The 26,781-nt window shown below is 38.3% G+C and overlaps 1 long non-coding RNA gene across 1 annotated transcript; it reads left to right on the plus strand.

Moving 5' to 3' along the window:
- The first annotated feature begins 25,999 nt into the window (after window positions 1-25,999).
- Window positions 26,000-26,437, plus strand: LOC139152000 (uncharacterized). Its single transcript, XR_011556532.1, has 2 exons — window positions 26,000-26,148; window positions 26,227-26,437. It is a non-coding gene; the product is annotated as an uncharacterized lncRNA (long non-coding RNA).
- The last annotated feature ends 344 nt before the right edge of the window (window positions 26,438-26,781 follow it).

Below are 26,781 nucleotides of genomic sequence, written 5' to 3' on the forward strand. Positions count from 1 at the left end.
AATACCAATTTAATCTTCAAAAATCTTCTTCTCCAGAACTAACACCAAAATCTTTTCGCAAACTTTATAGGCCATACTACTAGATGCTCTATAATAAATTTCAAGGAAATTAACCTGGCAGTTTTTGAGAAGAAGATTTTTAAAGTATTATTTTTCTGATTTTTCAATGACCTTTGACCTCCAATATACCTCTGCAGCAAGCTATACAAATGGCTTATTCTGGCCTATGTAAGAGTCATATCTAATACTAGGCAATCCAATAGAGCAAGAGGTCAGATTTTTGGTATATAGGGATAACTACGAAAAACAATTTTTTTAACAAAATGTCACATGACTTCAGTGACCTTTGACCTCAAATATACATATATGTCCATAACTTAGGAACCACAAGTGCTACATCCTTCATATTTGGTATGATGGGAGACCTTATGACACCACATCCTGTACCTCATTAATTATGCGCATATCTAATTCTGAGCCAGCCAATAGAACTAGAGGTCTGATTTTTGGTATATATGGATAACTTAGCAATACAATTTTTTTGACATAATGTCACGTGACCTCGATGACCTTTGACCTTGAATATACGTATATGTCCATAACTCAGTAACCACAAGTGCAACAGCCTTCATATTTGGTATGATGGGAGACCTTATGACACCACATCCTGTACCTCATTAATTATGCGCATATCTAATTCTGAGCCAGCCAATAGAGCTAGAGGTCTGATTTTTGGTATATATGGATAACTTAGCAATACAATTTTTTTGACATAATGTCACGTGACCTTGATGACCTTTGACCTTGAATATACGTATATGTCCATAACTCAGTAACCACAAGTGCTACAGCATTCATATTTGGTATGATGGGAGACCTTATGACACCACATCCTGTACCTCATTAATTATGCGCATATCTAATTCTGAGCCAGCCAATGGAGCTAGAGGTCTGATTTTTGGTATATATGGATAACTTAGCAATACAATTTTTTTGACATAATGTCACATGACCTCGATGACCTTTGACCTTGAATATACGTATATGTCCATAACTCAGTAACCACAAGTGCTACAGCCTTCATATTTGGTATGATGGGAGACCTTATGACACCACATCCTGTACCTCATTAATTATGCGCATATCTAATTCTGAGCCAGCCAATAGAGCTAGAGGTCTGATTTTTGGTATATATGGATAACTTAGCAATACAATTTTTTTGACATAATGTCACGTGACCTCGATGACCTTTGACCTTGAATATACGTATATGTCCATAACTCAGTAACCACAAGTGCTACAGCCTTCATATTTGGTATGATGGGAGACCTTATGACACCATATCCTGTACCTCATTAATTATGCGCATATCTAATTCTGAGCCAGCCAATAGAGCTAGAGGTCTGATTTTTGGTATATAGGGATAACTTAGCAATACCATTTTTTTGACATAATGTCACGTGATATTGATGACCTTTGACCTTGAATATACGTATATGTCAATAACTCAGTACCCACAAGTGCTACAGCCTTCATATTTGGTATGATGGGAGACCTTATGACACCACATCCTGTACCTCATTAATTATGCGCATATCTAATTCTGAGCCAGCCAATAGAGCTAGAGGTCTGATTTTTGGTATATAGGGATAACTTAGCATTACAATTTTTTTGACAAAATGTCACGTGACCTCGATGACCTTTGCCCTTAAATATGAGTATATTTCCATAACTCAGTAACCACAAGTGCTACATCCTTCATATTTGGCCGCCATATTGGATTTTACGTGCAATTCCCACTGACACGTACAGTAACTATGAGATGATGTTCAAAATCATACTTTTCCAAGATCGAATTTTGCACATAATATCATTAGTGCAAGAACTTTCAACCATGTTATCCGCTTGGGCCCTGCCAACGCTGCTTGCAGCTTTAATTTATATGTATTTCTTTGTAAATCTCAAAGTGATATTTTCGAAAGTTTGTGCTCATGAAAGAATGTTCTGTTTTGCCTTCCCTCACTTTTACATTTGTTCAAACTCACAAGTTATTCTGCCAGGCTGTTCATAGATTCAATTAGCGTGAATATCAACTCTGTTACAATAATAATTTGATTGTTTCGCATGACATAGAGAAGTGTAAAGACACGGGGAAAGCTGCTCTTCAAACCAAGAGTTGTAAATACAATAAAACTTAATGGTCAGATCAAGGCAGAAAAACACAGTACAACAACTGACAAAATTTTTACATAAACACCAGCTGAACTCTTTTTACAGTAACGGTGAAAAAGAGGTTAGGAAAACAAAATATTTTCTTTTTTCTCAGTACCTGTTGCAGGTTGACTATGTTTTAATGACAATGATATCAATGAGATAGGATAGCAAACTGCACCGCACCCATCCATTTTCCACCACACTCAATCCAAAAAACATGTCATACACGCAATCTGTTTAACCAAAGAGTAGAGAAATGCTAGGGAGTAATAAGAAACTCTGTAGTACTTTCCTCCATGTAGAAAATCTGAAATGACATTAGGAGTGGACCCTTTGATAATCTGGGGGATGAGAAAGATTTCAGAAATGAAGACTCCAAGTGGTTGACCAGGATAATAATAGGAAATCATTTCATATCTAATACGTCATGAAAATCATGAAAATTCTGTAAAATCACTCAAAATGGCAATATGTAAAATTCAGTTTATTTTCTTTGGGAACACCTCTAAACACCCTCAAGTAATTTGAATAATTGTGTCATCTCATTATTCAACTACCTATTATGCATCTGCAGTCTTTTCAAACTTTTTGTCGGTTGTGTGACATACTTTTATTCTACTCGTACAAACTTAATCACTGAGTGATAGTGGTTTTCTTAAAGATTGTGACCTCAGCAGTAAAGGTTGTTTCTATTTTCAACATTTCCAGCATTCTGAAGCAGATGCTGTTTGCCTATCGTTCGATGTAAACTTTGTTTTCCTTTTACATACCTTGTCCAATTTCATCATGTCATACGAAGACAAAAATCTTAACAAGCAGGGCAGCAAATATTCACGAAAGAAGATTCCTCTGAGAGAGGGGGGGAAAAGGATGCCAGAATTCACACAGTTGAAAAAATAATAAATAAGGTGAAGCAGGGAAAAATATGCCCTGGAGTCAGTCTTCCAAGCGCCCTCCCCCCGACTATTAAATGGTCCATCCCTCATAGCTTGCTGAGAGATCCAACAGATGACGTCGACAGGCAAAAATACTGAAGGCAAACCACAGTCCTTCCACGCACTGTGGCGAAGTGTACAATTGTGTATTAATAACGGCTGAAATTTCATAAACAATACAGTGCAAATCGCATTTTTGATTACAGTAAATCGTAGCTGCTATGTTAGTCGTGATTTGAGATTTCGGATTTCACGATTTGTCATGAAAATTCTTCAGATTAAAAAAATATCATAGAAGGGGCAGGTGCACCCGTAATGTATGATGGTGTCGAGTTCTACGACTTGGCGATGCTCGGCCCCTTACCTCAGCTCGGATATTACAGTAAGCGAGCGTACGTGCCCATGGCATGCTACACTCTAGCTGGCGGGCAAATAGTGTCTATGTCATGACGGCGGTTACACACCTGACAATTTTGAGAATTTTTTAATCAAAGGGGAAGGCTATTGTAACGAATTTTCGACAAAATTGAAAGTGGGGGTATTCGTTTGGTAACACCCCTTACGATTTCAACAAGTTCCCCATCCCACTATAAAAGTTTTCTGTCTCTTTCCTCCCACCGGGAAATACCTCCCCGCTTTCCCAACTTTGCCTTTTTCCCATCACTATTTTCTCACCAACATCCTTTCTTCGATATAACCCTTGTCCTATCGGTAAACTTCCCTCTCCGTTGGCCTATTCCGATTGATTTACGGAGGAACTTTAATGTCAGTAATATATGCCTATATTATTATAGAAATACTCTGAAATTACTGAATGGGTACTGATCATACCAGAAGCTCTTTATGCCACCGGCTATGTACGTGGAAGGACATTCCCTGCGTCACAGGGACTCTCCACCGTGTACTTTGCCATAGTCAACTGTTGTGCATCAGGAGCGTCATAGACAGCTTTTGTCAAGCTTTATACGCGTACCCTACACTGTCGACAGTCCCTCGTGCCTTTTCTTATTGACGAAATCTCTCGCACATACAGGGAATGGGGAATGCCGCATTCCTTGCTCGCGCCGTTGGCGCTGAGCGTGCACCCCGGGTATATGTACGAGAGACTTTACCAATAGAAAAGAAAAGGCACAATGGCCAAGGGATTGTCGACAAGTCTATGCGTACCCATTTAACGATTTTCCAAAGGAAGGTCAACCGCGACGAATAAGCTTATAAAACGATTTTATTCATATTTGATATTAAGACTAGAATAGTTGTGATATACAAATAAAAGCACGATCTGTATCTTCTAAAATATGTTGGATAGGTTTAGCTTTAGATAATTTGTTACATGCAGAGAATCATTTCATTTCTTTGGGGGATGGAGGAAATGCATGGTTATGTCAGCACATTCTGTCCCCATCACTGTGGCAACAGATTTCCACTATTGCTAAGCGTGCATCAAGTTTGTGATTCTCAGACACCAATTTTTTCCGGTGCGACATGCAAGTCTTTACATTTTTTTCCTATAAAGTATATATTATCTTTTACTTTTCATATTAGGGACAGTGACAGCTTTGATGTGTACAGCTAGGATTTTGCCTTGCCAGACTTTTCTCTTGACAACTACAGTTTATCTCCTGATCTTCTTATATAACGTTTCGACGTCTCTGTGTACGTATCAAGTCAACACAGGAATTCTCGATCAGCAAGACCCCAGGACACTCACTCTCGAATTTGCTACAGATTACTCTAGAGAGATCGATCTACAAAGCAAACACTCTGCAATTTGTCGTTATGGGGGCGTCATAGGTCTACATTTTTGCAAAGTCTTTGGATCAAAACTCCACACTATTCACAAAATGGTATGTCAAAGTGTATAATTAATTTGGGTTAAAAGTTGTGCTAGAGACAAACCCCAGGGGTCAAAAGTCTATACTTTGTCCATGATTTCTTAGTCGAAAGTCTACATGAGTGAAGAAAGGAGGTTAAAAACTCGGGACATGTGTGCATATTGAAACTGAAAAGAATGACCAAAATCACATTTTGAGAGCCAAATTGGGACTTAACTTGACTGAAGACTAGTTTTTCTATTTTCGAAGTTCAAAGTAGCGGCTTTATTAGTCGTCGAACATCATGTGAAAATTGAAGCTTCAGATAAGCGTGCCGGGGAGTATGAATACGCAACACACTGAGAAACGAGTAAATGATAAATTCACAGCTAGCTGTCTTCTCGAGGTACAAATATGTTTTGTTGTAAGCTTATTTGTTGATTTGTACAGGCCAGTTGCCAAAACTCGTCCAAAATTCCATGCAGCCACAACATTACAGCCTAGTTGTATCTCCGACAGCGTATGGGATGAAAACAAGCGCCTTTGTGTTCCTCGTAAATAATCAGCAAATTGTGGGAAAGATGATAAAATCTCATAGCACCAATGTCTAATTGCTTGATATAAGGACACCGACCTACTTTTCACAGCAAATTATGTCATACGTATACCAAAATAAATTACAGCTGCATTTCCGTTTTGTGAATAACATCTATTTTCACAAATCTTTCTTTGATATGACACAAAATTACTAGTTCATAAGAGGAGAAGGGGATGATGTAACAGTCTAATCATAGACCATCGAGGGTCTATGGTCTAATAAATAACATTATAGATGACGTCAAAGTGAGGGCTTTGTATGGCTTTAAACAAATCTGTAGGTGCAAACGACGTTGATTTCCATTTGAAATTACCTTACACTGTTCAATATATCAGTATTTGAGATGAGATCCATCATTGGCAGGTGTTGTTTGTGTGTGATGATATTGCATTTTTATAAGGTTGAGAAAAAAACTTTGAATTTCATTTGTCAGATTAATTTGATCTATGATGTGAAACAAAGAGTAAGCAAAGTGAACAAATAAACTGAATTTGATATAAAATAATTAATTTTAGAAGTTTGCAATTATCCGTGTCTGCACATGCGTTTTTTGTTGTCATGACAATTGATATTCAGTAAATTTCACTTATAATGGGAACATCGGTGAACGTTCCCTTGCGTTCAGGTGTCGAATCACGTGACTTTACAGGAATCTTAATTTGTTGTGTACTTCTGAACGAAAGAAACGCAGTATTCAGTGCGATGTAAGGTTCAAGATCCTGCAGAGCAAATGCTGTAAAATAAATGCCTTGGATGTTGATTGTTCATTGTTTCAAGAACGGCGAATACTATATGGTGACTATCTTGCGTGTTTCCTTTTGTTTTTTATCTCTGTTCTTGCGACCGCAGTCCCTCCGATGCCTCTATTGCGACATTCGATTTTATAGAACAAGCCAGTTTCACAAGTTTTGGTCTACCATTGCCCTAGCAACGAATATTTCCCCGATCAAACGTCTTCCTTCTCTCGACTTTTTGTTTACACGTCGTAAAACAGTTGTTTACCAATGTCTTCCGACTTACACATTTTCTCATAATTCCACTTATGTCGTGGTGTTCTTGTCATATTTGAATACTATAGGTCACATGTTCAGAGTTTCCTATTCTTATTGACAAATACGGAGGATTCTTATTTATGGTATACGTTATACGTAAAACACTTCTATAATAGTATTACTGTGTACTCTCTTAAAGTGAAGTTGATTTGGCGCCATCTCTTGTAATAAGTTGTGCTTTAGACAACATTTCCGTATTGGGTTGATAGTCTTGCATGTTCTGAATTAGCTGGTTTTTGATGGAGTCAGCAATGAAGTCATGATCGGCAAAAGGCCAACCTCTTCTATAAGCTCTACAAACATCGTCACCGTACGGGTTTGTCTTTCTCAATTTGCCATTTTGATGTGATAAGCGTGATGTCAATTTTGATACCTTTGGCTGGACAGCTGACAAGAACATTGCTAACTTTCGATTGATTATATTAAATATTTTTTTTATCCCTAATTTTGATGGCATTCTTCCATGCAGCAGAATATTAAAAGATTGTGAATGTCCGATAGTTAAACCAAAGCTTGATCAACTCATTTCGAAATTCGAAAAAAGTTGAGCAAGCTTTGGTTTAACAGCCAGACATTCACAGTGTCATAGATTTCTGGTTAAACCTTCGAATATGTCTCTTTATTTTGGCTGTTTCGATGTTTCCTTTAATGTGTTCTTCAAAATTTTAGCCACATGTTTTTCGACGGGATTAATACTTTTTGCGTACGCTGACATTCGGTGATGTCGCAGTTGTCGGTACCTGAGTTTGAATAGCAGATAGATTGGTAAGTTTTGTGATGGCCACCTCCCCTGGGTGAACGTTGAAAGATTTATTCAGAGTGCGAGTAATTTGTGAGTTCACCACCCCCTGTGGACAGTCTCATGATAGATTTGAATGTAGAATGATTTAAGCAGAATTGGTAGCATCTTCATCATGCATTTGGTTAAATAATGTACACCATGATGATGAATAAACAGTCCCTGAAAAATGTCGCGTGCTGAATGTACTTTTCGATTTCTCGTTCAAATCGCCAAATGACGTAGTTTGTTGAAAACGGGCTAGCACCACTTTTTCAATTTCGGTTTGGGATGCTCACGCGCAGTTTTGTACATTTCATTTAGGTGGCGCAGTATGAGTTTCTCTAATTCTTCCTCCGTCAATACGTCACTATCTATACCGACTTCTTCCTAAGTAGGCGTCTATGGGTCGTTGGATTGCATCAAGAAAGATTGATTCAAGAAATTCATTGATTTCCTTGTTAAATGACACCTGTTGCTCGAGATTCCCCTTTTGATCCAATTTTATGTCAAAATGACCGCTCTTCACACCTCTCCTCCTCAGAATAATTCGATCTAAAAAGCTTTCGAATCGCCAAAATCATATAAGAAAAATAGGCATCATTACACAGGTGCTTTGAGTATATAGTGAGAGCAGTGTGTGGCACGGTTCCACCCTCTGGACCCGTAAAACTTCGACGAATTTCAGAGCAAGCGGTATCATGACCACTATCAATGTAGACAAAATACCTTGGGCGTTTAGAGTTCAAGTTTGGCACACGCTTATCGTGATTTAGTTCTATTTTTGACCAAAAAAGAAACACCAGATTGCGTATAGTCCAATGCTATCACGTACATACGCAACAGACACGCAAAATAGTACTTTTGAGACGAAGCCATGACTAAATGTTAGTTTGCGCGTTTCAACGTTCGTCAGTAAATAGCAGTTGACGTTAAAGAAGAATGCACATCGGGGGACACATATTCCGACTCTCAGTTTTACAACAATTCTTTTCTGAGCTACCACTTGTGGGGGGTTCGTTTTGAAGCTCTTGTTGCAATAAAAACATTCATCGTTTTAGTTTTTTCGGAAACCGAACATTTTATTTTCCCCATAGAGTTAAAAGAGGGTGCGTGGCCATTTTGAATTTCAAATATCGGTATTAATCGCGGGTAATTTGCTTCTGTATTACCAAAATATGCACGGTGACCGCCATCTTTTATTCTTTATTTTGAAAGATAATACCTGAAAGATTCCTTGAGGAAAATTTGTCTTAGTACAATTTTAAGTCTTTCATTTCCAAGGCGCATACTACCTTAAGCGGCAGTTCTCAATCTCATTAGGCCTATTGGTTGTTGGCATTGACTGTTTTAATGTATGATTTCAGTGCTATGTTCTCCTTTGAAAGTTACGCACAGTTAGTTAATTGTACAGAGATAAAACCGATAATAAGCAGCCCCTTTTCAACCGTAAAAGTCATACCGTGTACGCGGTCCGCAAGCGTGTCAGACCTTGAAATTCCGGATCCCTTTTACGAGTATAGCACAGTGTAGGCCTAACGAACCTGCGGTCAGACGTGGTTTAGAATGCACATCAGACAAAAATCCAACTTTGTTAGCTAAGGGTTTTTGTTCGGCAATGCACCTTCCCTCACATCAAGCTAACCAAGCCGTGAGGTCAAAATCGAACGACAATTCGTTGAGGATGATCGGAAACAAGAATAGCGACTGATTCATCGAATTTTTCCTCCGGTGATTCAATTTAGTCTTCATTGGCTGTAAACGTTTATGCCTTTCCCCATTATTTCTGTTTGTTTCAAGGATTAAAGTCTAATGCAAGACGCAAAATCATGTCATAATGTATAATGATCAATGTTGATATTTACAACTGAATTGAGCTCTAACGAGACTTATTCATCAACAATGACAATACAGGTTACAAGCAGGATGAAATTATTAATGTTGTTTGTAACTTTTTTCAATTCGGACAAGTATTCTTGTCCTCTTTCTAGATCTTCAAAAACGATATTACAGCACATTTACAATCATTCAGGGCCTGGACAGAATGAATAGGAGGGACTGGTCACCATTTTTCATGCAACAATATTGAGAATCGAAGGGCCATTCATTTCGTGCACTAATTAGGGGGAGGGCTGACAAATCTGTTCAAAGATACAGAAAATAACAAGAATTTTCAACTATTAAATTTGAATACCGACAAAAAGCAAAAGTAATCATGTGTGATGGGAAATTATACAATGTGTTGATAGGGCATTGCAGGTTTGACTGTATTTGCCCTATTGTCAAATGCATCCTCTACACAAACGTTCAAAGGTAAATACAATATTTACATAACTTTCAAATTACAACTGTAACTTCCACACATCTTTTGACAAATCTATAGCCGATATTAGATAGCCTAGCTCTTTGTTTTATAAAAGTGATAACATTTTTGCAGTCTTTTTACACCACATTTGCACTTGTTTATTTTGAGCATCTAAATTATAATACGAAAAACTATGAAAAGAAAGTACTCAGTCAGCTTTTATCGCAAATAAATTTATGGAAAGTAAAAACACACAAAACGACGAACTTACTTAACGCATGGGTAATTTCAAAATTGTAATCGAAATTGTCATTTTTGCATAATAATTAAAGACTGCGTGATGAGGGCGTCTTGTAAACGGTGCATTAAAACCTGAATTATTTGGCATAAGACCGAAGGTCACTCTTTTTTATTAAGGGGAAAGATCTCGTTCGGCACTATTGATGCATCTCCCCTCTTAATTATGTCTCGACCTACATGTTGTCAAGTTTATTACTTTGTATGGCCGCACAATTTTGAGAGCGTGATGAAAAATAGTGTGAAAGTGTTGTCGGAAGTTATATTCCCCATAACTACTGGAGAAGTAGAAAATTAAAATACCACAAAATTGGAATGCGTTTCAAAGACATATGACAAAAGCCAATGGCCATAAACAGTTATTGATAGCGACTGATTTCAGAGACTGGAACACCGATGTTAAGGCGACTACTCTCTCCGGACATTATAAGGGAGCCGTCATATGGCCTGGGGGGGGGGTCGGAGGAATCTGGGGGGGGGGTCACTCAAAAAATCGAAAGCTACAAGGGGGGTTGCTCAAAAGTGGAGAACAAGAAGGGAGGGGCTACTCAATTTTGTTGACATGTATTGAAGCATTTAGTGGAGTTACGAATTAATACAACAACAATAGTAAAGATATGTATATTCATACCCGTATTTGTGCACACACACACATAATATATATATATATATATATATATATATATATATATATATATATATATATATATATATATATATATATATCATAATACAGGTGGTTTCAAGTAGAAACTAAAATCTCATTACACTATGTGTTTCACGTCATTGTGATCTTCAGACGAGAATGATCAGCTATTCGACGTGGCAAGCCTTATGTCAGAGGCTAGTTCTGAGTACATTTTTCAGTATTTCCTGATTAAAGATTGATACACTTGCCTGATCATAATGAGAAACGTCTGCTTTCTATATTCTACATTGTATAGGTTACCGATAGGGAAAAATGTGTAAAGCAAGCTTATTCTGATGCTATAAAGTTTAAAACCAGTTAAAATGCCTTAACAACAAACCCATCTTTTACAGGAAAATAATAATAAATAATGAATGTGAATAAATGTATGTCTGTCGCTATTTTTTCGGTTTCAAAAAATATAGTTGAAATCAGTGAACTGAAATATAAGTTTTGGAATACTGTCTCAGATTTATTTTCCTTTGAGTTTTTTATACGAAAAAAATACTCCCCAAGTGCCAACCAAATAACACCATTTTAACCTCTATTTTTTAAAAGCTCCAATGGCCGGAGGGGGGACACCCCTCTTCTGACCTCCCCCCGCGACGGCTATTGACAAAGGTTGAGACGACCCAAACTAGCCAAAATTAGCCAAACCACCATAAACCACCATAAACGACCCATATCATCAAGTAAACGACCTAAAATAAGCACAGGATGAATATGTCTCAGATTTCTGGAGAAACCGCCCAAAAACGGCGAAAACCAGCCGGCATTTTCGATCATTGCAAATTCCTATACATGCCATCAACGAGTTAAGGGGTTCGGTTTGTTTCTTTAATAGAGGGCGCTGTGCAAGATTGTTACTGCTTTTACAACGTAAAGTGTAGCACAGGGAATTTCCCCGTTGTCGTGTTTAGTGGCTTACCAAGGAATAAGATCAAAGTTTTTAGTTTATTACATTTTTACAGCTCATTCACATTTTTTTTGATACCAACATTAATTTATTTGAATAAATTCTACAAACCAAATATTAAGATAACATGTGCCGTGGCCCTGGTTCCATACATGTACATACACATACCTGCATATATGTGCATGCATGCATGCATGCATGCACACAAACATATATATGCGTGCATGCAGGTTACCATGGAAAGTTGAAGATCTAGCAAATAACAGATAAGTGGGTGGTCGCTTTAAAAAAACAGCGCCCTCACATGGCCATATTGATACAAGGGCATATTACAGGAAACATGCATGTCTACATTTATATGTGGAGACACACACACATACATACATACATACATACATACATACATACATACATACATACATACATACATACATACATAGGCAGGCTGACAGATAATGAATGTAGACTCGGACTCTAAGCACGTGGCATTATCAACATCACGCAGGACTTTCAACTGCATAAAGGTTTTAATTTCAAAAGTTTGAAGCTTTAATTTTTGAGACCACATGTTTTCGAAAATTCGTCAATTATGCCCCACTAGCACTGCACTGCACAAAGTTTGAAAAAGCGCCCTCCTTCGGTGAGCCCAGTTACGATGCTGAACTTATTTTCGTTTTCAGTTGTGTCATCGAAATGAGCCCCACAACTTGGTAATTGATAGTACCAACAACATGGCTGCCCGCAATTCTGTTGACGGTTTCTCCAGAAGGTGGAGTTTTATTGTATCCCTGAATACCTAGAATGTTTGTTTTAGGTCGTTTACTTGATGATATGGGTCGTTTTTGGTGGTTTATGCTGGTTTGGCTAATTTGGCTAGTTTGGGTCGTCTCAACCTTTGTCAATAGCCCCCCGCGACTGCTTATGCGGTCTCTTGTGGTGCTTTCGCACCACATCTTCCCCCTCTTGAAAAAAATCCTACAGAATAACTGCATGTCACCAGAGCACTGGATACAGACCTGTACATCAGCCCCTGCCACAGCAATTGGAACCTCCTTCCGACAAAGACCTATACCACAGGGTTTAATCAGGGTCTGTACAGGGCCCGTCGCAGCAGCAATCCATTTTACTGTATAGATATTTAACTTTCCCAATTTTTTTTTTGGGGGGGAGGGGGTTCACTCAAATTTTCTGTAGCAGAGAGGGGGGTTACTCAAACACGTCATGGTTGGCAGGGGGTTACTCGAAATTTTGGAGTTTCTGAAGCAATTCCTCCGATCCCCCCCAGGCCGTAAATAATGACGGCTCCCTAAGCTTACCACAAGTATTATGATTTGATGCAATTATCTGCACTTGTGTTTGTTTCAGCTCATTGTGTTGGTAAATATGCCAAGAAACAGCAATATAGCAAAGCAAATCCATTCACTTTCGCTCCATTCCTTAACATCGCATTACAAGGCAATAGGCCTAACACAGAGAATTATTAGGCCTACGTAATAAAACACCTGAGTTCACGTGAGTCCAAATCAATAGGCGAGTCAGAAAACCCGGACCGAGACGAGTCGAGACGAGACCAAAAGACCTCCTATCTTACTGATAGAAAAGTTACGAGTTTTTTGCACAAAGGCAGCATCTGTACCAATGCCACGGGAAAAAAAGGACGTTGATCCACTTCTGTCTTAGTCAAAGAAGTGATATCCCACCCCTACCATCGACTAATGCTTGTTCATTTTCGTACATTCTAGTCAGTGGTTACATAGTTCTCCGAATTTGAATCTTAATCTGAGGCTGCCTCAGATCCACACACATAACATACATGTACTATAGTACCGGTAATGTAGAAAAATGGTGCAGAGCCACTATAGGTGCCTGTCAATAGGCAAAAGTTGGCTATTGACACGCGGGACGTTTTTCTTCATAATTCACCACATTTTAGTGAAATAAACTGCTCTTCTTCCACGTAAATGAAGAACACATTGTTCTGCCATGTAGTAATTACAAAATAAGTTCTAATACGTCGGAAAATCAATATTTTGCAATGCTAGCGAAAGCCGTCATGCACGGTTTGTCGTAGGCGTTCACCGTGTCACTCTAGCATAACCACGGTCCTGCATGCGCGATTGGTAATACTGCGATTGCCGATTGGTGATATTTATTTGGTACAATGCCACCCTTTAGTGATGATGAAGTCCATTTTGCATTGTAAAAGTCGGAAAATCTTAGTAGTCCACGTCAGAGAACTGTCATGACAGGCATAGTGATTTCCGATGGCCGCGACATTGACAGCTTGGTCGCTTTCGACATAACTCCGCATGCCTGCATTGAGAAACGACTATTACCATGGTGACAACATTCTAAAGCTTCGTCAGCTAATCCAAATAGCAAGCAAAATGCACCCGAAGCGTAACTTCACGGCCTAGAACGACGCGAGGCAAGAGCCAGAGAGAAAGATACAAGGAGTCTCAACACAGGGAGCCGACATTTTAACCTTGACCTCCAGTTCGGGTCAGCACTGGTGTGCTGCATCCATGGTATAGTAAAGCCAATGACCTTGGGTACGACAAAACTGTACCCGGAAATTAAAACATTTTGGTAAAAAATTTTTCTCGCTTAAAACATCGTAGTAAACATTGCTATCACTTTCAATATCATGTCTTTCCTTTTCAATGTGCAAAAAAGTTTTCAATATGGATCTATAGGCCTACTTGACAAATAGGTTTGCAGGGGAAGCAAAGTCGCCTTGCCCCCACAAATTGATTTTTTACCTAATAAACGTTTTGTTTACTTTATAACATTATTCTCAGAACTATTCTTAAAAGATGATGCCATTTAGGAGAAATTCCTGACTCTCCAATTGCAATAGCATTACCTCTTATCCTCATATTTCGGCTTTTCCTTTGCAATTAAAAGAACCGTGGACGACGACTTTGTTCATTCTTACGAACAAAATGGCAGAGGGAAACATTGTGAGAAGCATGAGGACGTTTATTTCAATCCGTGACAAATTACGTCCACTCCTTCTGATGTCGTGATTCTTGATATATCATATTCTAAACACTTGTTTTGACATCAGAAGGAGTGGACGTAATTTGTCACGGATTATTTCGCTAAAATCCGGTAAAATTTGGCTAAAAAAGTCCCGCGTGTCAATAGCCAACTTTTGTCTATTGACGCCTGTCAATAGCCACGGCATAAATTAAACCTATGAGCTTCCAGTTTACTTTCCTATAATGTGTTTATAAACACAGGCTCTTGGCACATTGCTGGGATAATAATCGTATTTAATATGTAGAATATCTATATACGACTTGATTATTCAATAAAAGAATCACTGTACGTGATATTAGAGTAGGCCTATAGGCCTACATGTTGACTGGCATTATACACGAATGGCTATGGCTCGGGCCCGGCGAACGCACTGCATAAACATCAATGTGTAGAATGTCTACAAGACTTGATTATTTAATAAAGAATAACGGTATACGTGATATACTGTACATGTGAGCCAGCTTAACCAAGCGGCTGTAGAGTTCTGCAGGGCTTGGGCCCGGCTCGCGGCCAGTTGTCCACCGCTGCACAGACAAGATGACATCTTGTCTGTGCAGCGGTGGACAACTGGCCGCGCGCCGGGCCCAAGCCCTGCAGAACTCTACAGCCGCTTGGTTAAGCTGGCTCACATGTACAGTATATCACGTACCGTTATTCTTTATTAAATAATCAAGTCTTGTAGACATTCTACACATTGATGTTTATGCAGTGCGTTCGCCGGGCCCGAGCCATAGCCATTCGTGTATAATGCCAGTCAACATGTAGGCCTATAGGCCTACACTAATATCACGTACAGTGATTCTTTTATTGAATAATCAAGTCGTATATAGATATTCTACATATTAAATACGATTATTATCCAGCAATGTGCCAAGAGCCTGTGTTTATAAATGGTGAATCTAATTTCTAAAAAATGATTACTTAAATCTCCTGTATGTATGTTTCTAATAGGCTACAAGGTTACCTATTTTGAATTCACAGTAGATATCATACATGTAGTAGAATCTGAATCTGGCGCTTATCGCTTAGGCCAAAATGCCGACGTCGCATCGCAGTTCGCATGTTTCGAGCTCGCCTAGAACTCAAGTTGAAAACTCCTCAACAAATCTTTTTTCAGTTGTTCCAATCGTTGATTTTGCTATCTCTTGCTTTGTGCATCGATCTTTGAGACTCACAACAAACTGCAAGCTTTCTGTAATTGTATATATGATGTATTTACAACGCCTGGCCTGAGGGGTCATTATGGTCTCGTCTCGACTCGTCTCGGTCCGTGTTTTGAGACTGAATACAGGCTTGCTGAATACAAGCAATGCATTCTTGACTGTATTCATCTGTATATGCACTATTTAGCTAAAATACAGGCAATAATCCATGCTAATACTGTCAGTAGTTTTTATTTTATTTATTGAGAAAGCCTACGGGATCTAGTCCAATTTACAGGCGCCAAAAATAAACTCAAAACACAAAACTACATTCACAGAACAAGTCACATTGAAAAGTAGGCGTATAAACAAAAATAGATCCCACAGAAAAAAAAACATAGGGAACTACCAAAAATGGAATGTCAGTTTTTTATACCGAGCATTATTCCGGAAACGATCAATATTTGGATGGGAGTTTAACAGCTAAACTACTCATGCACCTCAGGGTTGATAGATGAGCATTTAGAAATATTGATACCGCTACGAGGTGGTCTAAAGATTGGACAGGTGCGCATTTGTTTACTCGGAAAATTAAAACAAATCTTACATGTAAAATGGACATCTGGCAAAATACCCATCGTTGGACTAAGCCTACATATTTTTACCAAATCAAAACAGAGTGAGACACAAAATATCGAAACGATCTACCTTCCTTGCCTTACAAGAAGATTCTTCAGAATAAAACTGTCATTTACAATGTACAAAATTTCCTTGATATCGTTTTTTTTCACATGCAAAACGACTTTTTACATAGCGTCAACTGCACCCATGGAAGAAGATAGCGTTTCTCGTCCAGCAGGGCGAGAAGGCTCGATATTTCGCGAGGTCTTGCATTCAAGTATGGCGGCCCGGAAGGTAAAGCACACGTTCCACTACAATGATCATTTAAAAGTATATATAAACCAGTTACTGTTACCTATTTGTCCCAAAGTTGCGTGAATTCAAACTAGAACAGCACTAGTCAAAGTCTTTGCAGTTTCAGCGTTCGTGTTGAAAGATTTATTTACGTATTCACAGTGTTCGAGCGCAAGCGTGACACCGCGCCGTGTTCACTTATTTGACAAACTGTTTTGGGTAGTGTGACCATGTTATTATGAAACCTTTTGACGTCTTGTAACTTTCCGAACGCGTGCTGCATGATAGCTGTGGATCGGCATCGGCAGTAATATTAGCTGGCCGACTCTGTTCACAAGGAACCAAAACCAGAATTAGATTCAGTAACATGTTTCCTACGTAACCACTAATATTCAGGCAAAAATGACACCATACCATTTACCAAGTCATAAACGTTGATGCGGGCTGAATTCTTGCTGACTGCGGTAAACAAAAAGGGAATTCCAACATAAATACGCAATAATACGGGAGAAAATAATTACTCTGTAAGCTTGATATGCTCGGCTAATGGCAGTAGGCTAAAACAAAACTCACAAGCGTTGTAATTGTATAGAGAAAGTGAATAGGTCGTACACAGTATAGTATTTGCCCATGAGTAGAAATGCGCCACCAACGACAGTATCGACACTTTCTCCTCCAGTCTCGGAACAGTGCGGTTCATGATACTCCAGACAAGTCGGTTATCCTATTTCTGACTGAATATAACAGTATGTAAACGATTTTGTAGCCCCAAACTCATTGACTTGTAAAAAAATTTCAATCGTTGAACTGAGAGTGAAACACAGGTACTTTTATAAATTAAATTACATTTACCAGTACAGCAACTTGATATTCTGTACACATCCGTGAAAATGTCCCCACCTGAAACATTGTTCCTGTGTTAGTATGAACCTACTTACCTGAAAAGAAATGTGTTTCAGCAGTATCTCAGCAAATATTCAGTTTAGTGACTTTCCAGAAGCAATATTTTCAAGTTTGTGTGTCATGTCTGCAAATGAAAGGAAAAAGTCAATGAAATGTAAGATTTTGGTACCAAATAACGGGAATATGTAGAAATTGAAAACAAAAGTTAAATTTGCAAGCCTATTTTGTCACATGTTTCTTTTCAATTGCAATTTCCGTTCTTTTGACTTGGTGTTCAGCATTAACATAACATCACAAAGAATGCTGGGAAAATCTGCTTGTTGACCCAGTGTCATCACAACCAATAATCAAATGTATTAGGAAAGATAAGTTTTTCTCCATTTTGGTAGAGTAAATCACAGTGTGTGAAAACATTATGAAACAATTCCAATGACTACAAGAGAAAATGAAACCTTTTCATGAGTGGTTACTTAAATATTGATGATCGGATATGCTTTCATTTGAATGCAATTTACCACTAATACTATGTGCTTTGGTGTCATTTGTCTGCTGTTCAGTGAATAACATAAACTTCAGAGGAAATGCTCATTGTAGTGTATTTCATAACCAAAGTAAGGTCTAAACTCAGTCTACTTGAACTGACTTCAAAAACAACCCAAAGTAGCACAATTAATTAGCTCTGCTGTCAGCTACATGGAGCTTATTAAATAGGCTGATTTTTCGTTGTCGTCATCTGTCTGTCCGTCGTCTGTCAAAAGTTGCCCTTTTCTCTGAAACCACAAGTCAAATTGCTCTAAAATTTAATACGGAGTTCACTGAGGGTGACCTTAGTTAGGTTTTGTTCAAATTGTTGTGAAATTTGCATATTTGTATTTTAACGCAATTCTGTCATTTTGGTTAAAAAATCTTTAACCCCTTGACTACCTATGGCACCGGATATTTCCGGCGCCATATTTAACAAGTCATCGTTGATGACACAGTCCCCACTTGTTAATGGGTATTTTGATTACAGGTCCTCAGAGAGGATAGAGTCCTCTTCATTAGGTCTGTGATAAAAATACTTTTGAATGAATTCGCTTGATACATGTCTGAGTTATGGTTCAGGACATGAAAAAAATCGTAACAAAATGGTCGCACAGTGGCCATATTGGATCGCATCACAAAACAAATTGATGTGCATAGCTATGACATTGGTCGATGTCCTTGTACCAACTTTGAATAAAATTGGTCGAAACATGCGGATATGCCTGAGAAATGGCTCTGTACATGAAAAAATCGTAATAAATGGCCGCCTGGCGGCCATATTGGATCGTATCACAAAACAGATTGACGTACATATGTATGACATAGATCAATGTCCTTGTACCAACTTTGAAAAAAATCGGTTGAGATGTGCCTGAGTTATGGCTCTGTACATGAAAAATCGTAATAAAATGGCCGCCTGGTGGCCATTTTGGATCGTATCACAAAACAAATTGCCATGCACAGCTATGACATTTGTCAATAAGCTTGTACCAACTTTGAATAAAATCTGTTGAAACGTGCCTGAGTTATGGCTCTGTACATGAAACAAACGTAATAAAATGGCCGCCTGGCAGCCATATTGGATCATATCACAAAACAAATTGACGTGCATATCTATGACATTGGTCAATGTCCTGTAACAACTCTGAATAAAATCGGTCGAAACATGCCTGAGTAATGGCTCTGTACATGAAAAAATCATAATAAAATGGCCGCCTGGCGGCCATTTTGGATCGTATCACAAAACAAATTGATGTGCATATCTATGACATTGGTCAATGTCCTTGTACCAACTCTGAATAAAATCGGTCGAAACATGCCTGAGTAATGGCTCTGTACATGAAAAAATCGTAATAAAATGGCCGCCTGGCGGCCATATTGGATCGTATCACAAAACAAATTGACGTGCATCTGTATGACATTGGTCAATGTCCTTGTACCAACTTTGAATAAAATCGGTTGGAACATGCCTAAGTTATGGCTCTGTACATGAAAAAATCGTAATAAAATGGCCGCCTGGCGGCCATATTGGATCGTATCAGAAAACAAATTGACGTGCATCTGTATGACATATGAAGTAATCCTTGTACCAAGTTTGAATGAAATCGCTCCAGGCATCTCAGAGATATCTGCGTGAACGGACGGACGGACGCACGGACGGACGCACGCACGCACGCACGCACGCACGGACATGACCAAACCTATAAGTCCCCCCGGACGGTGTCCGTGGGGACTAATTACCATATACCTTGAGTGCCGGAAATATCCGGCACAGTTAAATAGGCGTATTTGCTTCGTTTTTGTCGCTAAAAATCCCGTAATTTCGGCGTCGGCACGCAGCGCGACTAAGATTGATGTATTCCGATCTGGCCTGAATGTGATTGCGCCCCCGTACGTCCGAGTATGGCCAAAATCCGGAAGCAAATGTCGTGACCCATGACCTCGACCCTGAAAGGTCAGGCTGATCACAGAAGCGTCGCGCTGATTGTTTACAGTTTTCAGAAGTACGGACGATCGTGAAGATGTTTATGGTTTGGTTTTTTTAATGAAATGAAATGTTTATTTATTGAAAAAATGATTTAGGCCAGAGAAAAAAAAAATCTTGTTCATAGGATTTTTTGGACCAAGTCCAAGGAGCGGCGAGCGAAAATTTTTTTTATTTTTTTAGGCTGAAGGTAAACGCGGTGGCATTTTTGCACAGATGCAGACAAGGCAAGATAATTGTTTCCCTTTTTACCTGAAATATCTCAGACAAGAAACACTGATACTGGTAACTGATGAATTCAATACTATATTTCCCAACAATAACAGGCCATTACATTCACAGTTAGTGTTTGCACAACATATTCTGAGCAGTTCAACATTCTCTCAGAATAAAACTGAAATGTACAGCAAATCACTGAAATTCAACAATTCAGTATTGTCCTTTAATATTGTCCCAGTGGGACCTAGCATCTGAGTTTTTTCATTTTACTTTGGCCCCATGTTTTGGCCTCTTTACCACTGTCTATAGTATATATACACAGTTTACATAATGGTCTAACAACACTGTACTGTGATCGGAGTGAAGTTATATAGTCATCATTCAGATCGTACTTTAACATCGACGCAACCATGTGTTTTTGTCATTGCCGTAAATTTTTATACTTTCGATGCAATTTTCATTCAATCGGATGCACCGTCCATCTGCTGTCCCGAACGTAATATTTGTCCATAACTCAGTAACCACAAGTGCTACACCCTTCATATATGGTATGATGGGACACCTTATGACGCCACATATTGTTCCTCATTAATTATGTGCATATCTAATTTTGAGCGAGCCAATAGAGCTAGAGGTCTGATTTTTGGTATGTAGGGATAACTTAGCAATACAATTTTTTTGACAAAATGTCACGTGACCTCGGTGACCTTTGACCCCAAATATACATATTTGTCCATAACTCAGTAACCACAAGTGCTACACCCTTCATATTTGGTATGATGGGACACCTTATGACGCCACATATTGTACCTCATTAATTATGTGCATATCTAATTTTGAGCAAGCCAATAGAGGTAAATGTATGATTTTTAGTATATAGGGATAGACTATAGGATAGAAATTTTTTGACAAAATGTAATGTGACCTCGATAACCTTTTACCTAAAATACACGATTATGTCAATAAATAGGTAACCACAAGTGCTATGTCCTTTATATTTAGTAGGATGGGAGACCTTATGACAACACATGCTTTACCTCATTAATTATGCCCATATATATTTGTGGGCAAGCCAATAGAGCTAGAGGTCTGAATTTGGCATATAGGGATTAATTAGCAATACAAAGTTTTTTTCAAAATGTCACGTGACCTTGATGACCTTTGACCTTGAATATGCATATATATGCATAACTCAGTAACCACAAGTTCTTTACGCTTCAATTTTGATAGGATATTAGACCTTAAGATGTCACATCTTGTACCTCATTTATTATGCGCATATGTATTTCTTGGCTGGCCAATACAGCCAGAGGTCTGATCATTTTTCCCAATTTAGAACCATAACTTAGACATGCCTCATGTTTCAAATTGGGAACAACGACATAGACCTATGTGCCCATAGATCTGAACCACATTTCCCTGCCCCATCAAGACAAATACTCCTATTACAAGTGGGGACTATGTCATTGTCAATGACTTGTTTACTATAACCCAGTGAAATTTTATAGCAGCCATATTGTCAATATGACTGGTCACATGTTTGGTCATGTGATATGTTCCCTAAAATGTATTTTTAAATATTGTGAATTATTTTTTGATAAATCATAACCATTTTAGATGCATATTTCTGCAAGGAAGACATAAAGCAGGTGTTTACAAATATAAAATGTGTTGATTTTCAAATACAGAATCATGTCAGATGCTGATGTTTGTGGTTCATTTACTCTGCCTTTTGTGAGAAAAATCTTAAATAGGTACATCAATAAATAAAGTAAAGGGTAGGTTTTTATTACATATATGTAAAGACAATGCCATGAAAATTGCAACCGTTTACTATACTCAAATTTGCGTCATTTTATGGATTCAAAACACGTCCTGATGCTTCAAATATTCATATTCTTTGCCAACTCTGGTCACATGATGTGTCATGTGATCAGTCACGTGACCTGGAAATACAAAACTTATGTATGAAAAAGTGGAAAATTTCATGCTGATTCAGGAAATATATGGTTTATTGGTACTTACTTAACATTTACACTAAGCAGTGTTGATGCAATGACCACACCCAAGATTTTATCAATATTTACATAAGGGGCCTGGTATATAGGAATACATTGGCCTTGGTAGTCAAGGGGTTAAAATCTTCTTCAAAACTGCTTGTCATATAACTTTGACATTTGGGATATAGATCCCAAGGGATGACCTATTTCAGAGTTGTTCAAATTGTGCTGAACTATGCAAATTGTATTTTTGAGGCAATTTTTATCATTTTCGATCAAAATCTATTTCACCAAACCCTCTTATCTGACAGCTTTGATATTTGGCATACAGGTTCATAGAAATGATCAAAATGTGATATATTGATGTACGCAATACAAAACAAGATTCTGATGATGTGTGAAGCCACTTTCCCTTTATTACAAAACCAACTTCACAATGTAATTAAAAATCAAAATGAAACTGTTGAGAACCGCCTGGCAATTTGTATGAACTATCGATCATCTTGCTAAAATACGCGATGGACCGGCAGTGTACCATGCACATCACTTCATGATCATCTGCTGTCAAGTTGACCGTGATCAGCTTGTGACTATGTGAACAGTACATTCATGCCTACCGAACTTCGAACTTTAATAAAAATTGGGAAGTTGTTTTAAGAGAATAAATCAGGCCATTGTCTTCCAAATTGTTTAATCCACGCATTTACCGTTCTGTTATTCCTTGGTACATTTCAGAAACCCGAGATTGTACAATGAACCTTGACCTCGCGACTGCTTCAGACTTTCGGCCATTGAGAATGAAGCTTATGAGGACTGCCGGGAGTAGTACGCACATTTTCATTGGCGGATAGAAAGGTCACAACATAGGGTAATCAATTAAAAAAGCCAATAGAACAGCCCGTCGCAATTCAAAACATTTGTTTTTATTCAGGCAATCCACGCAAGACACCTATGAGGTGATTGTAGTCGATCGTCTACTAAACTTTGTTTCATATTTAAACCCGCTGAATAATTTGTTTACACAGCTCATGCACAACTCATGATAGGTATTCAAACCATTTCAGGAGGTAAAAAAAATTTAGCCGGTCAATTTTGCCAGCTGCCGGCTCTTAATGAAACGCGGCCTCTTTGAAAATGTTTGTACCGTACTTGTTCAGTGGTAAGATTGACGTGTTTTTGAGGCATATTTACATGTTTTCACCATGAATTGTGTTGAATTAAATCTTTTTATTGGATCTCAGCAAAGTTCACAAAAAAGCCAATGATTATCAAGTGTGTATATTGACCACATTACCTGCGGCAGCAGGAGCGTGCCGCTCGATTTTAAGTTTCACACTCATGTAATCACTCAAGTCAGCATTACTGTTGGCATGTAAAACAATGCCTCAGTCTCCGAGCGACCGAGTACGTAAAACTATTTGATAACAGGCTTCTGGACTGAAGGCCTATTTCTTGATACGTATTCCGGTATGTGTTAAATGGTTTACATTGATGGCAAACGATCATGAGTTTCACACATTTTGCAATTGCAATTTTTGTTAATTAAGCCAATCTATTCAATAAACAAATTTGACTGTCTGAGTCGCCATTGAGTCAATCATTTTGCCATTTTGCCATCTGGCGAGCGGTAGCGCAAACACTGCATCTACATAATCTAATTGGTGCATTATTTTGACTTAAATTCAGTTACATCTAGTGAAATCACCATGTATCATGCATAATAATGTCTTACTGCAGTAATTTACTGAGATGAATTTTCCAAACAAGCCAACTCCAGTCAGCTTAGGAGTAGACATTGAGTATGATGACTTATAATATTCCATCTGAATCTGTAATAAGGTGACAAGTAACTCAGTTTCTGCATCAAAAAGAACTCTATTCACATGTCTTAAAGGTTGATGAGCAAATTGAGTGATGCTGACCATTTTTTACTATGTTTATGTTTACAGATCTGACTATTGACGGCAGGATGGAAGAAGACAAGATACAAAGCTAATTATACCTTTTACATCATTGACAATGAGTAATTAACTCAGTTTGTTTTCTTACAGACAGATGTCACCATTGAAGATGAAACTGGAAGGTCAACTGTTTTTTACAATGTGACCCCAAATGATGGTCATTTACCTGGTATCATCTTGATATCAGTGAATGGTCATCATTGTTTCATCTTTATTGACCCTATTGTCTGTTTTTTTAGAAGTCAACACTGAAGACCTCACAGAAGAAAAATGTCATGATATCGAGTTGCGATGTTTGTTTATTGACAAACATCGGGACTCAAATAATGTTATTAACCTATGTTTTTTATTTATTTACAGATGCTGCCAATGAAGATTTCATGCTGCAGGAGTATTGTTAACTTAATTTTTTTAATGTTCAGGTTTCACCGGTGAAAACAGTGTAATATTTGCTATTTGATGAGAGTAACATTCAGTTACTTCGTGTTGGCTGGCCACGAGTAATTGGATGTTATTCTCTGTTGTGTACTAATTTTTACGGGTTTCTGTTTTTTACAGATGTGAGCACGAGGACTATTGAAGAAGACAAAACATAAAGTGTAATATTTGCCATTTGATGAGTGACATTCAGTTACTTCGTGTTGGCTTGCCACGAGTAATTGGATGTTATTCTCTGTTGTGTACTAATTTTTACGGGTTTCTGTTTTTTACAGATGTGAGCACGAGGACTATTGAAGAAGACAAAACATAAAGTGTAATATTTGCCATTTGATGAGAGTGACACTCAGTTACTTCGTGTTGGCTGGCCACGAGTAATTGGATGTTATTCTGTTGTGTACTAATTTTTGCATGGTCTCTATTTTTTACAGGTGTGAACAGGATGACTATTAAAGAAGACAATAACCAAATTCATTGCTGCTGTCTACTTTTCCTTTACAATTGTGATGAGCAAATTATCAGAGTGATGTTGATTTTCTTGGTGTTGGCTGGCCACCCAGTGAGTCAACATCACTCTGGTGTGTAATTAACTCTTGATTTGTTTTGTTTTTCTTCGGTGATAAAATGGAGGATCTCGCTAAAGAAGTGATGTCAACTGGTCTGCTGTTTTACAACTGTGATAAATGGAATAATGCATTAACGGATTTTGTTTGTTTATTTACAGATGCCACTCCGGAAGAGCTGACTGGAATATGGAATATTGGTATAATTTTTTGATAATTTTCAAAACTTGCCAGAGTGATGTCCATTTCCTTTGGTATCGGCTGGCTACCAGGGGAATTGGACATTATCTCTGTAGACTAACCATTGCAATGTTTGTTTATTTTACAGGTTTCACCATTGAAGACCAGACTGATGAATACTACACTCCTGGACAATTAACTAACATGATTTGTTTATTTTACAGATGGAAGAAGATGATGCATATGATTTATTCTTATATTCTGGCATATTTGACCGGAGCATTATTGTACACTTAATTTGTTTTTGTGTTTTATCTTTCAGGATTACTCTCACATGGAATGGACAGGCTGCATATGGTACAGAGGTAAGTGGACAGACAACAAGCAGAGGACAGTACATTGGATGATGGAACACCTGAAACTTTGGGGAAAACATCCGGACCTGCCATCACATTGGATAGAGAAGAATACATGGAAAGTGACAGCACATTTGAGGCATCAGACGGAAGGGATAACATCTGATAGTTAACAGCACAGAGGACAAAACAGAAGACAAGAGATAAAAGATCAGTCGGGAGGCAACATTGAAGACAGAAAACAATACAAGGCTGAAGACAACACACAAGCTGGAAGACAACAAATCAGACAAGTCAATAGAGAAGACAAGACTACACAGGTAATACAGGTACTTTTATCAATGTGTTTGGCTGGAGTATATTGTATGCTTAATTTCTCTTTGTTTGTTATCTTTTAGGATTGGATTGGAATGGACAGGCTGCACAGACAGAGGTGAGTGGACATACAGCAACGAAGGACACAACATTGGACCAAGGACATGACAGCACATTGGATACACATCAGAAGACACTACATTGGACCACGGACATGACAGCACATGGGACAAACATCAGAAGACACTACATTGGACAACGGATATGACAGCACATGGGACACACATCAGAAGACCAGCTTAGGAAATTAACGTCAGTCCTGCGGTCCGAGACCGACTGCTTTTCCCGTTGGACCGAGAGTTTCGTCACGTAGGTGGTCCATGGTGACCGACTGAAATATTACACTCTTCATTTGCGGTTACATAAGTTTTGTTGCTTTTAATTCGACACTTTCTCTGGATAAATGCTCGTACAATTAATTATCTATGGCACGGCACGGCGAAACATTGCACGAAAGTTGACCTGATCAGGTCAGGGGGTCGTGAACTGTTAGGATATAAGGCGATAGACTTGTTTTCATTACAGCGTACGTAATTGGCTAATTTCCGTGGCTATCACGATTTTCCGCCTATGAAATC

Source organism: Ptychodera flava, chromosome 2, assembly GCF_041260155.1.
Source record: "Ptychodera flava strain L36383 chromosome 2, AS_Pfla_20210202, whole genome shotgun sequence".
NCBI lineage: Eukaryota > Metazoa > Hemichordata > Enteropneusta > Ptychoderidae > Ptychodera > Ptychodera flava.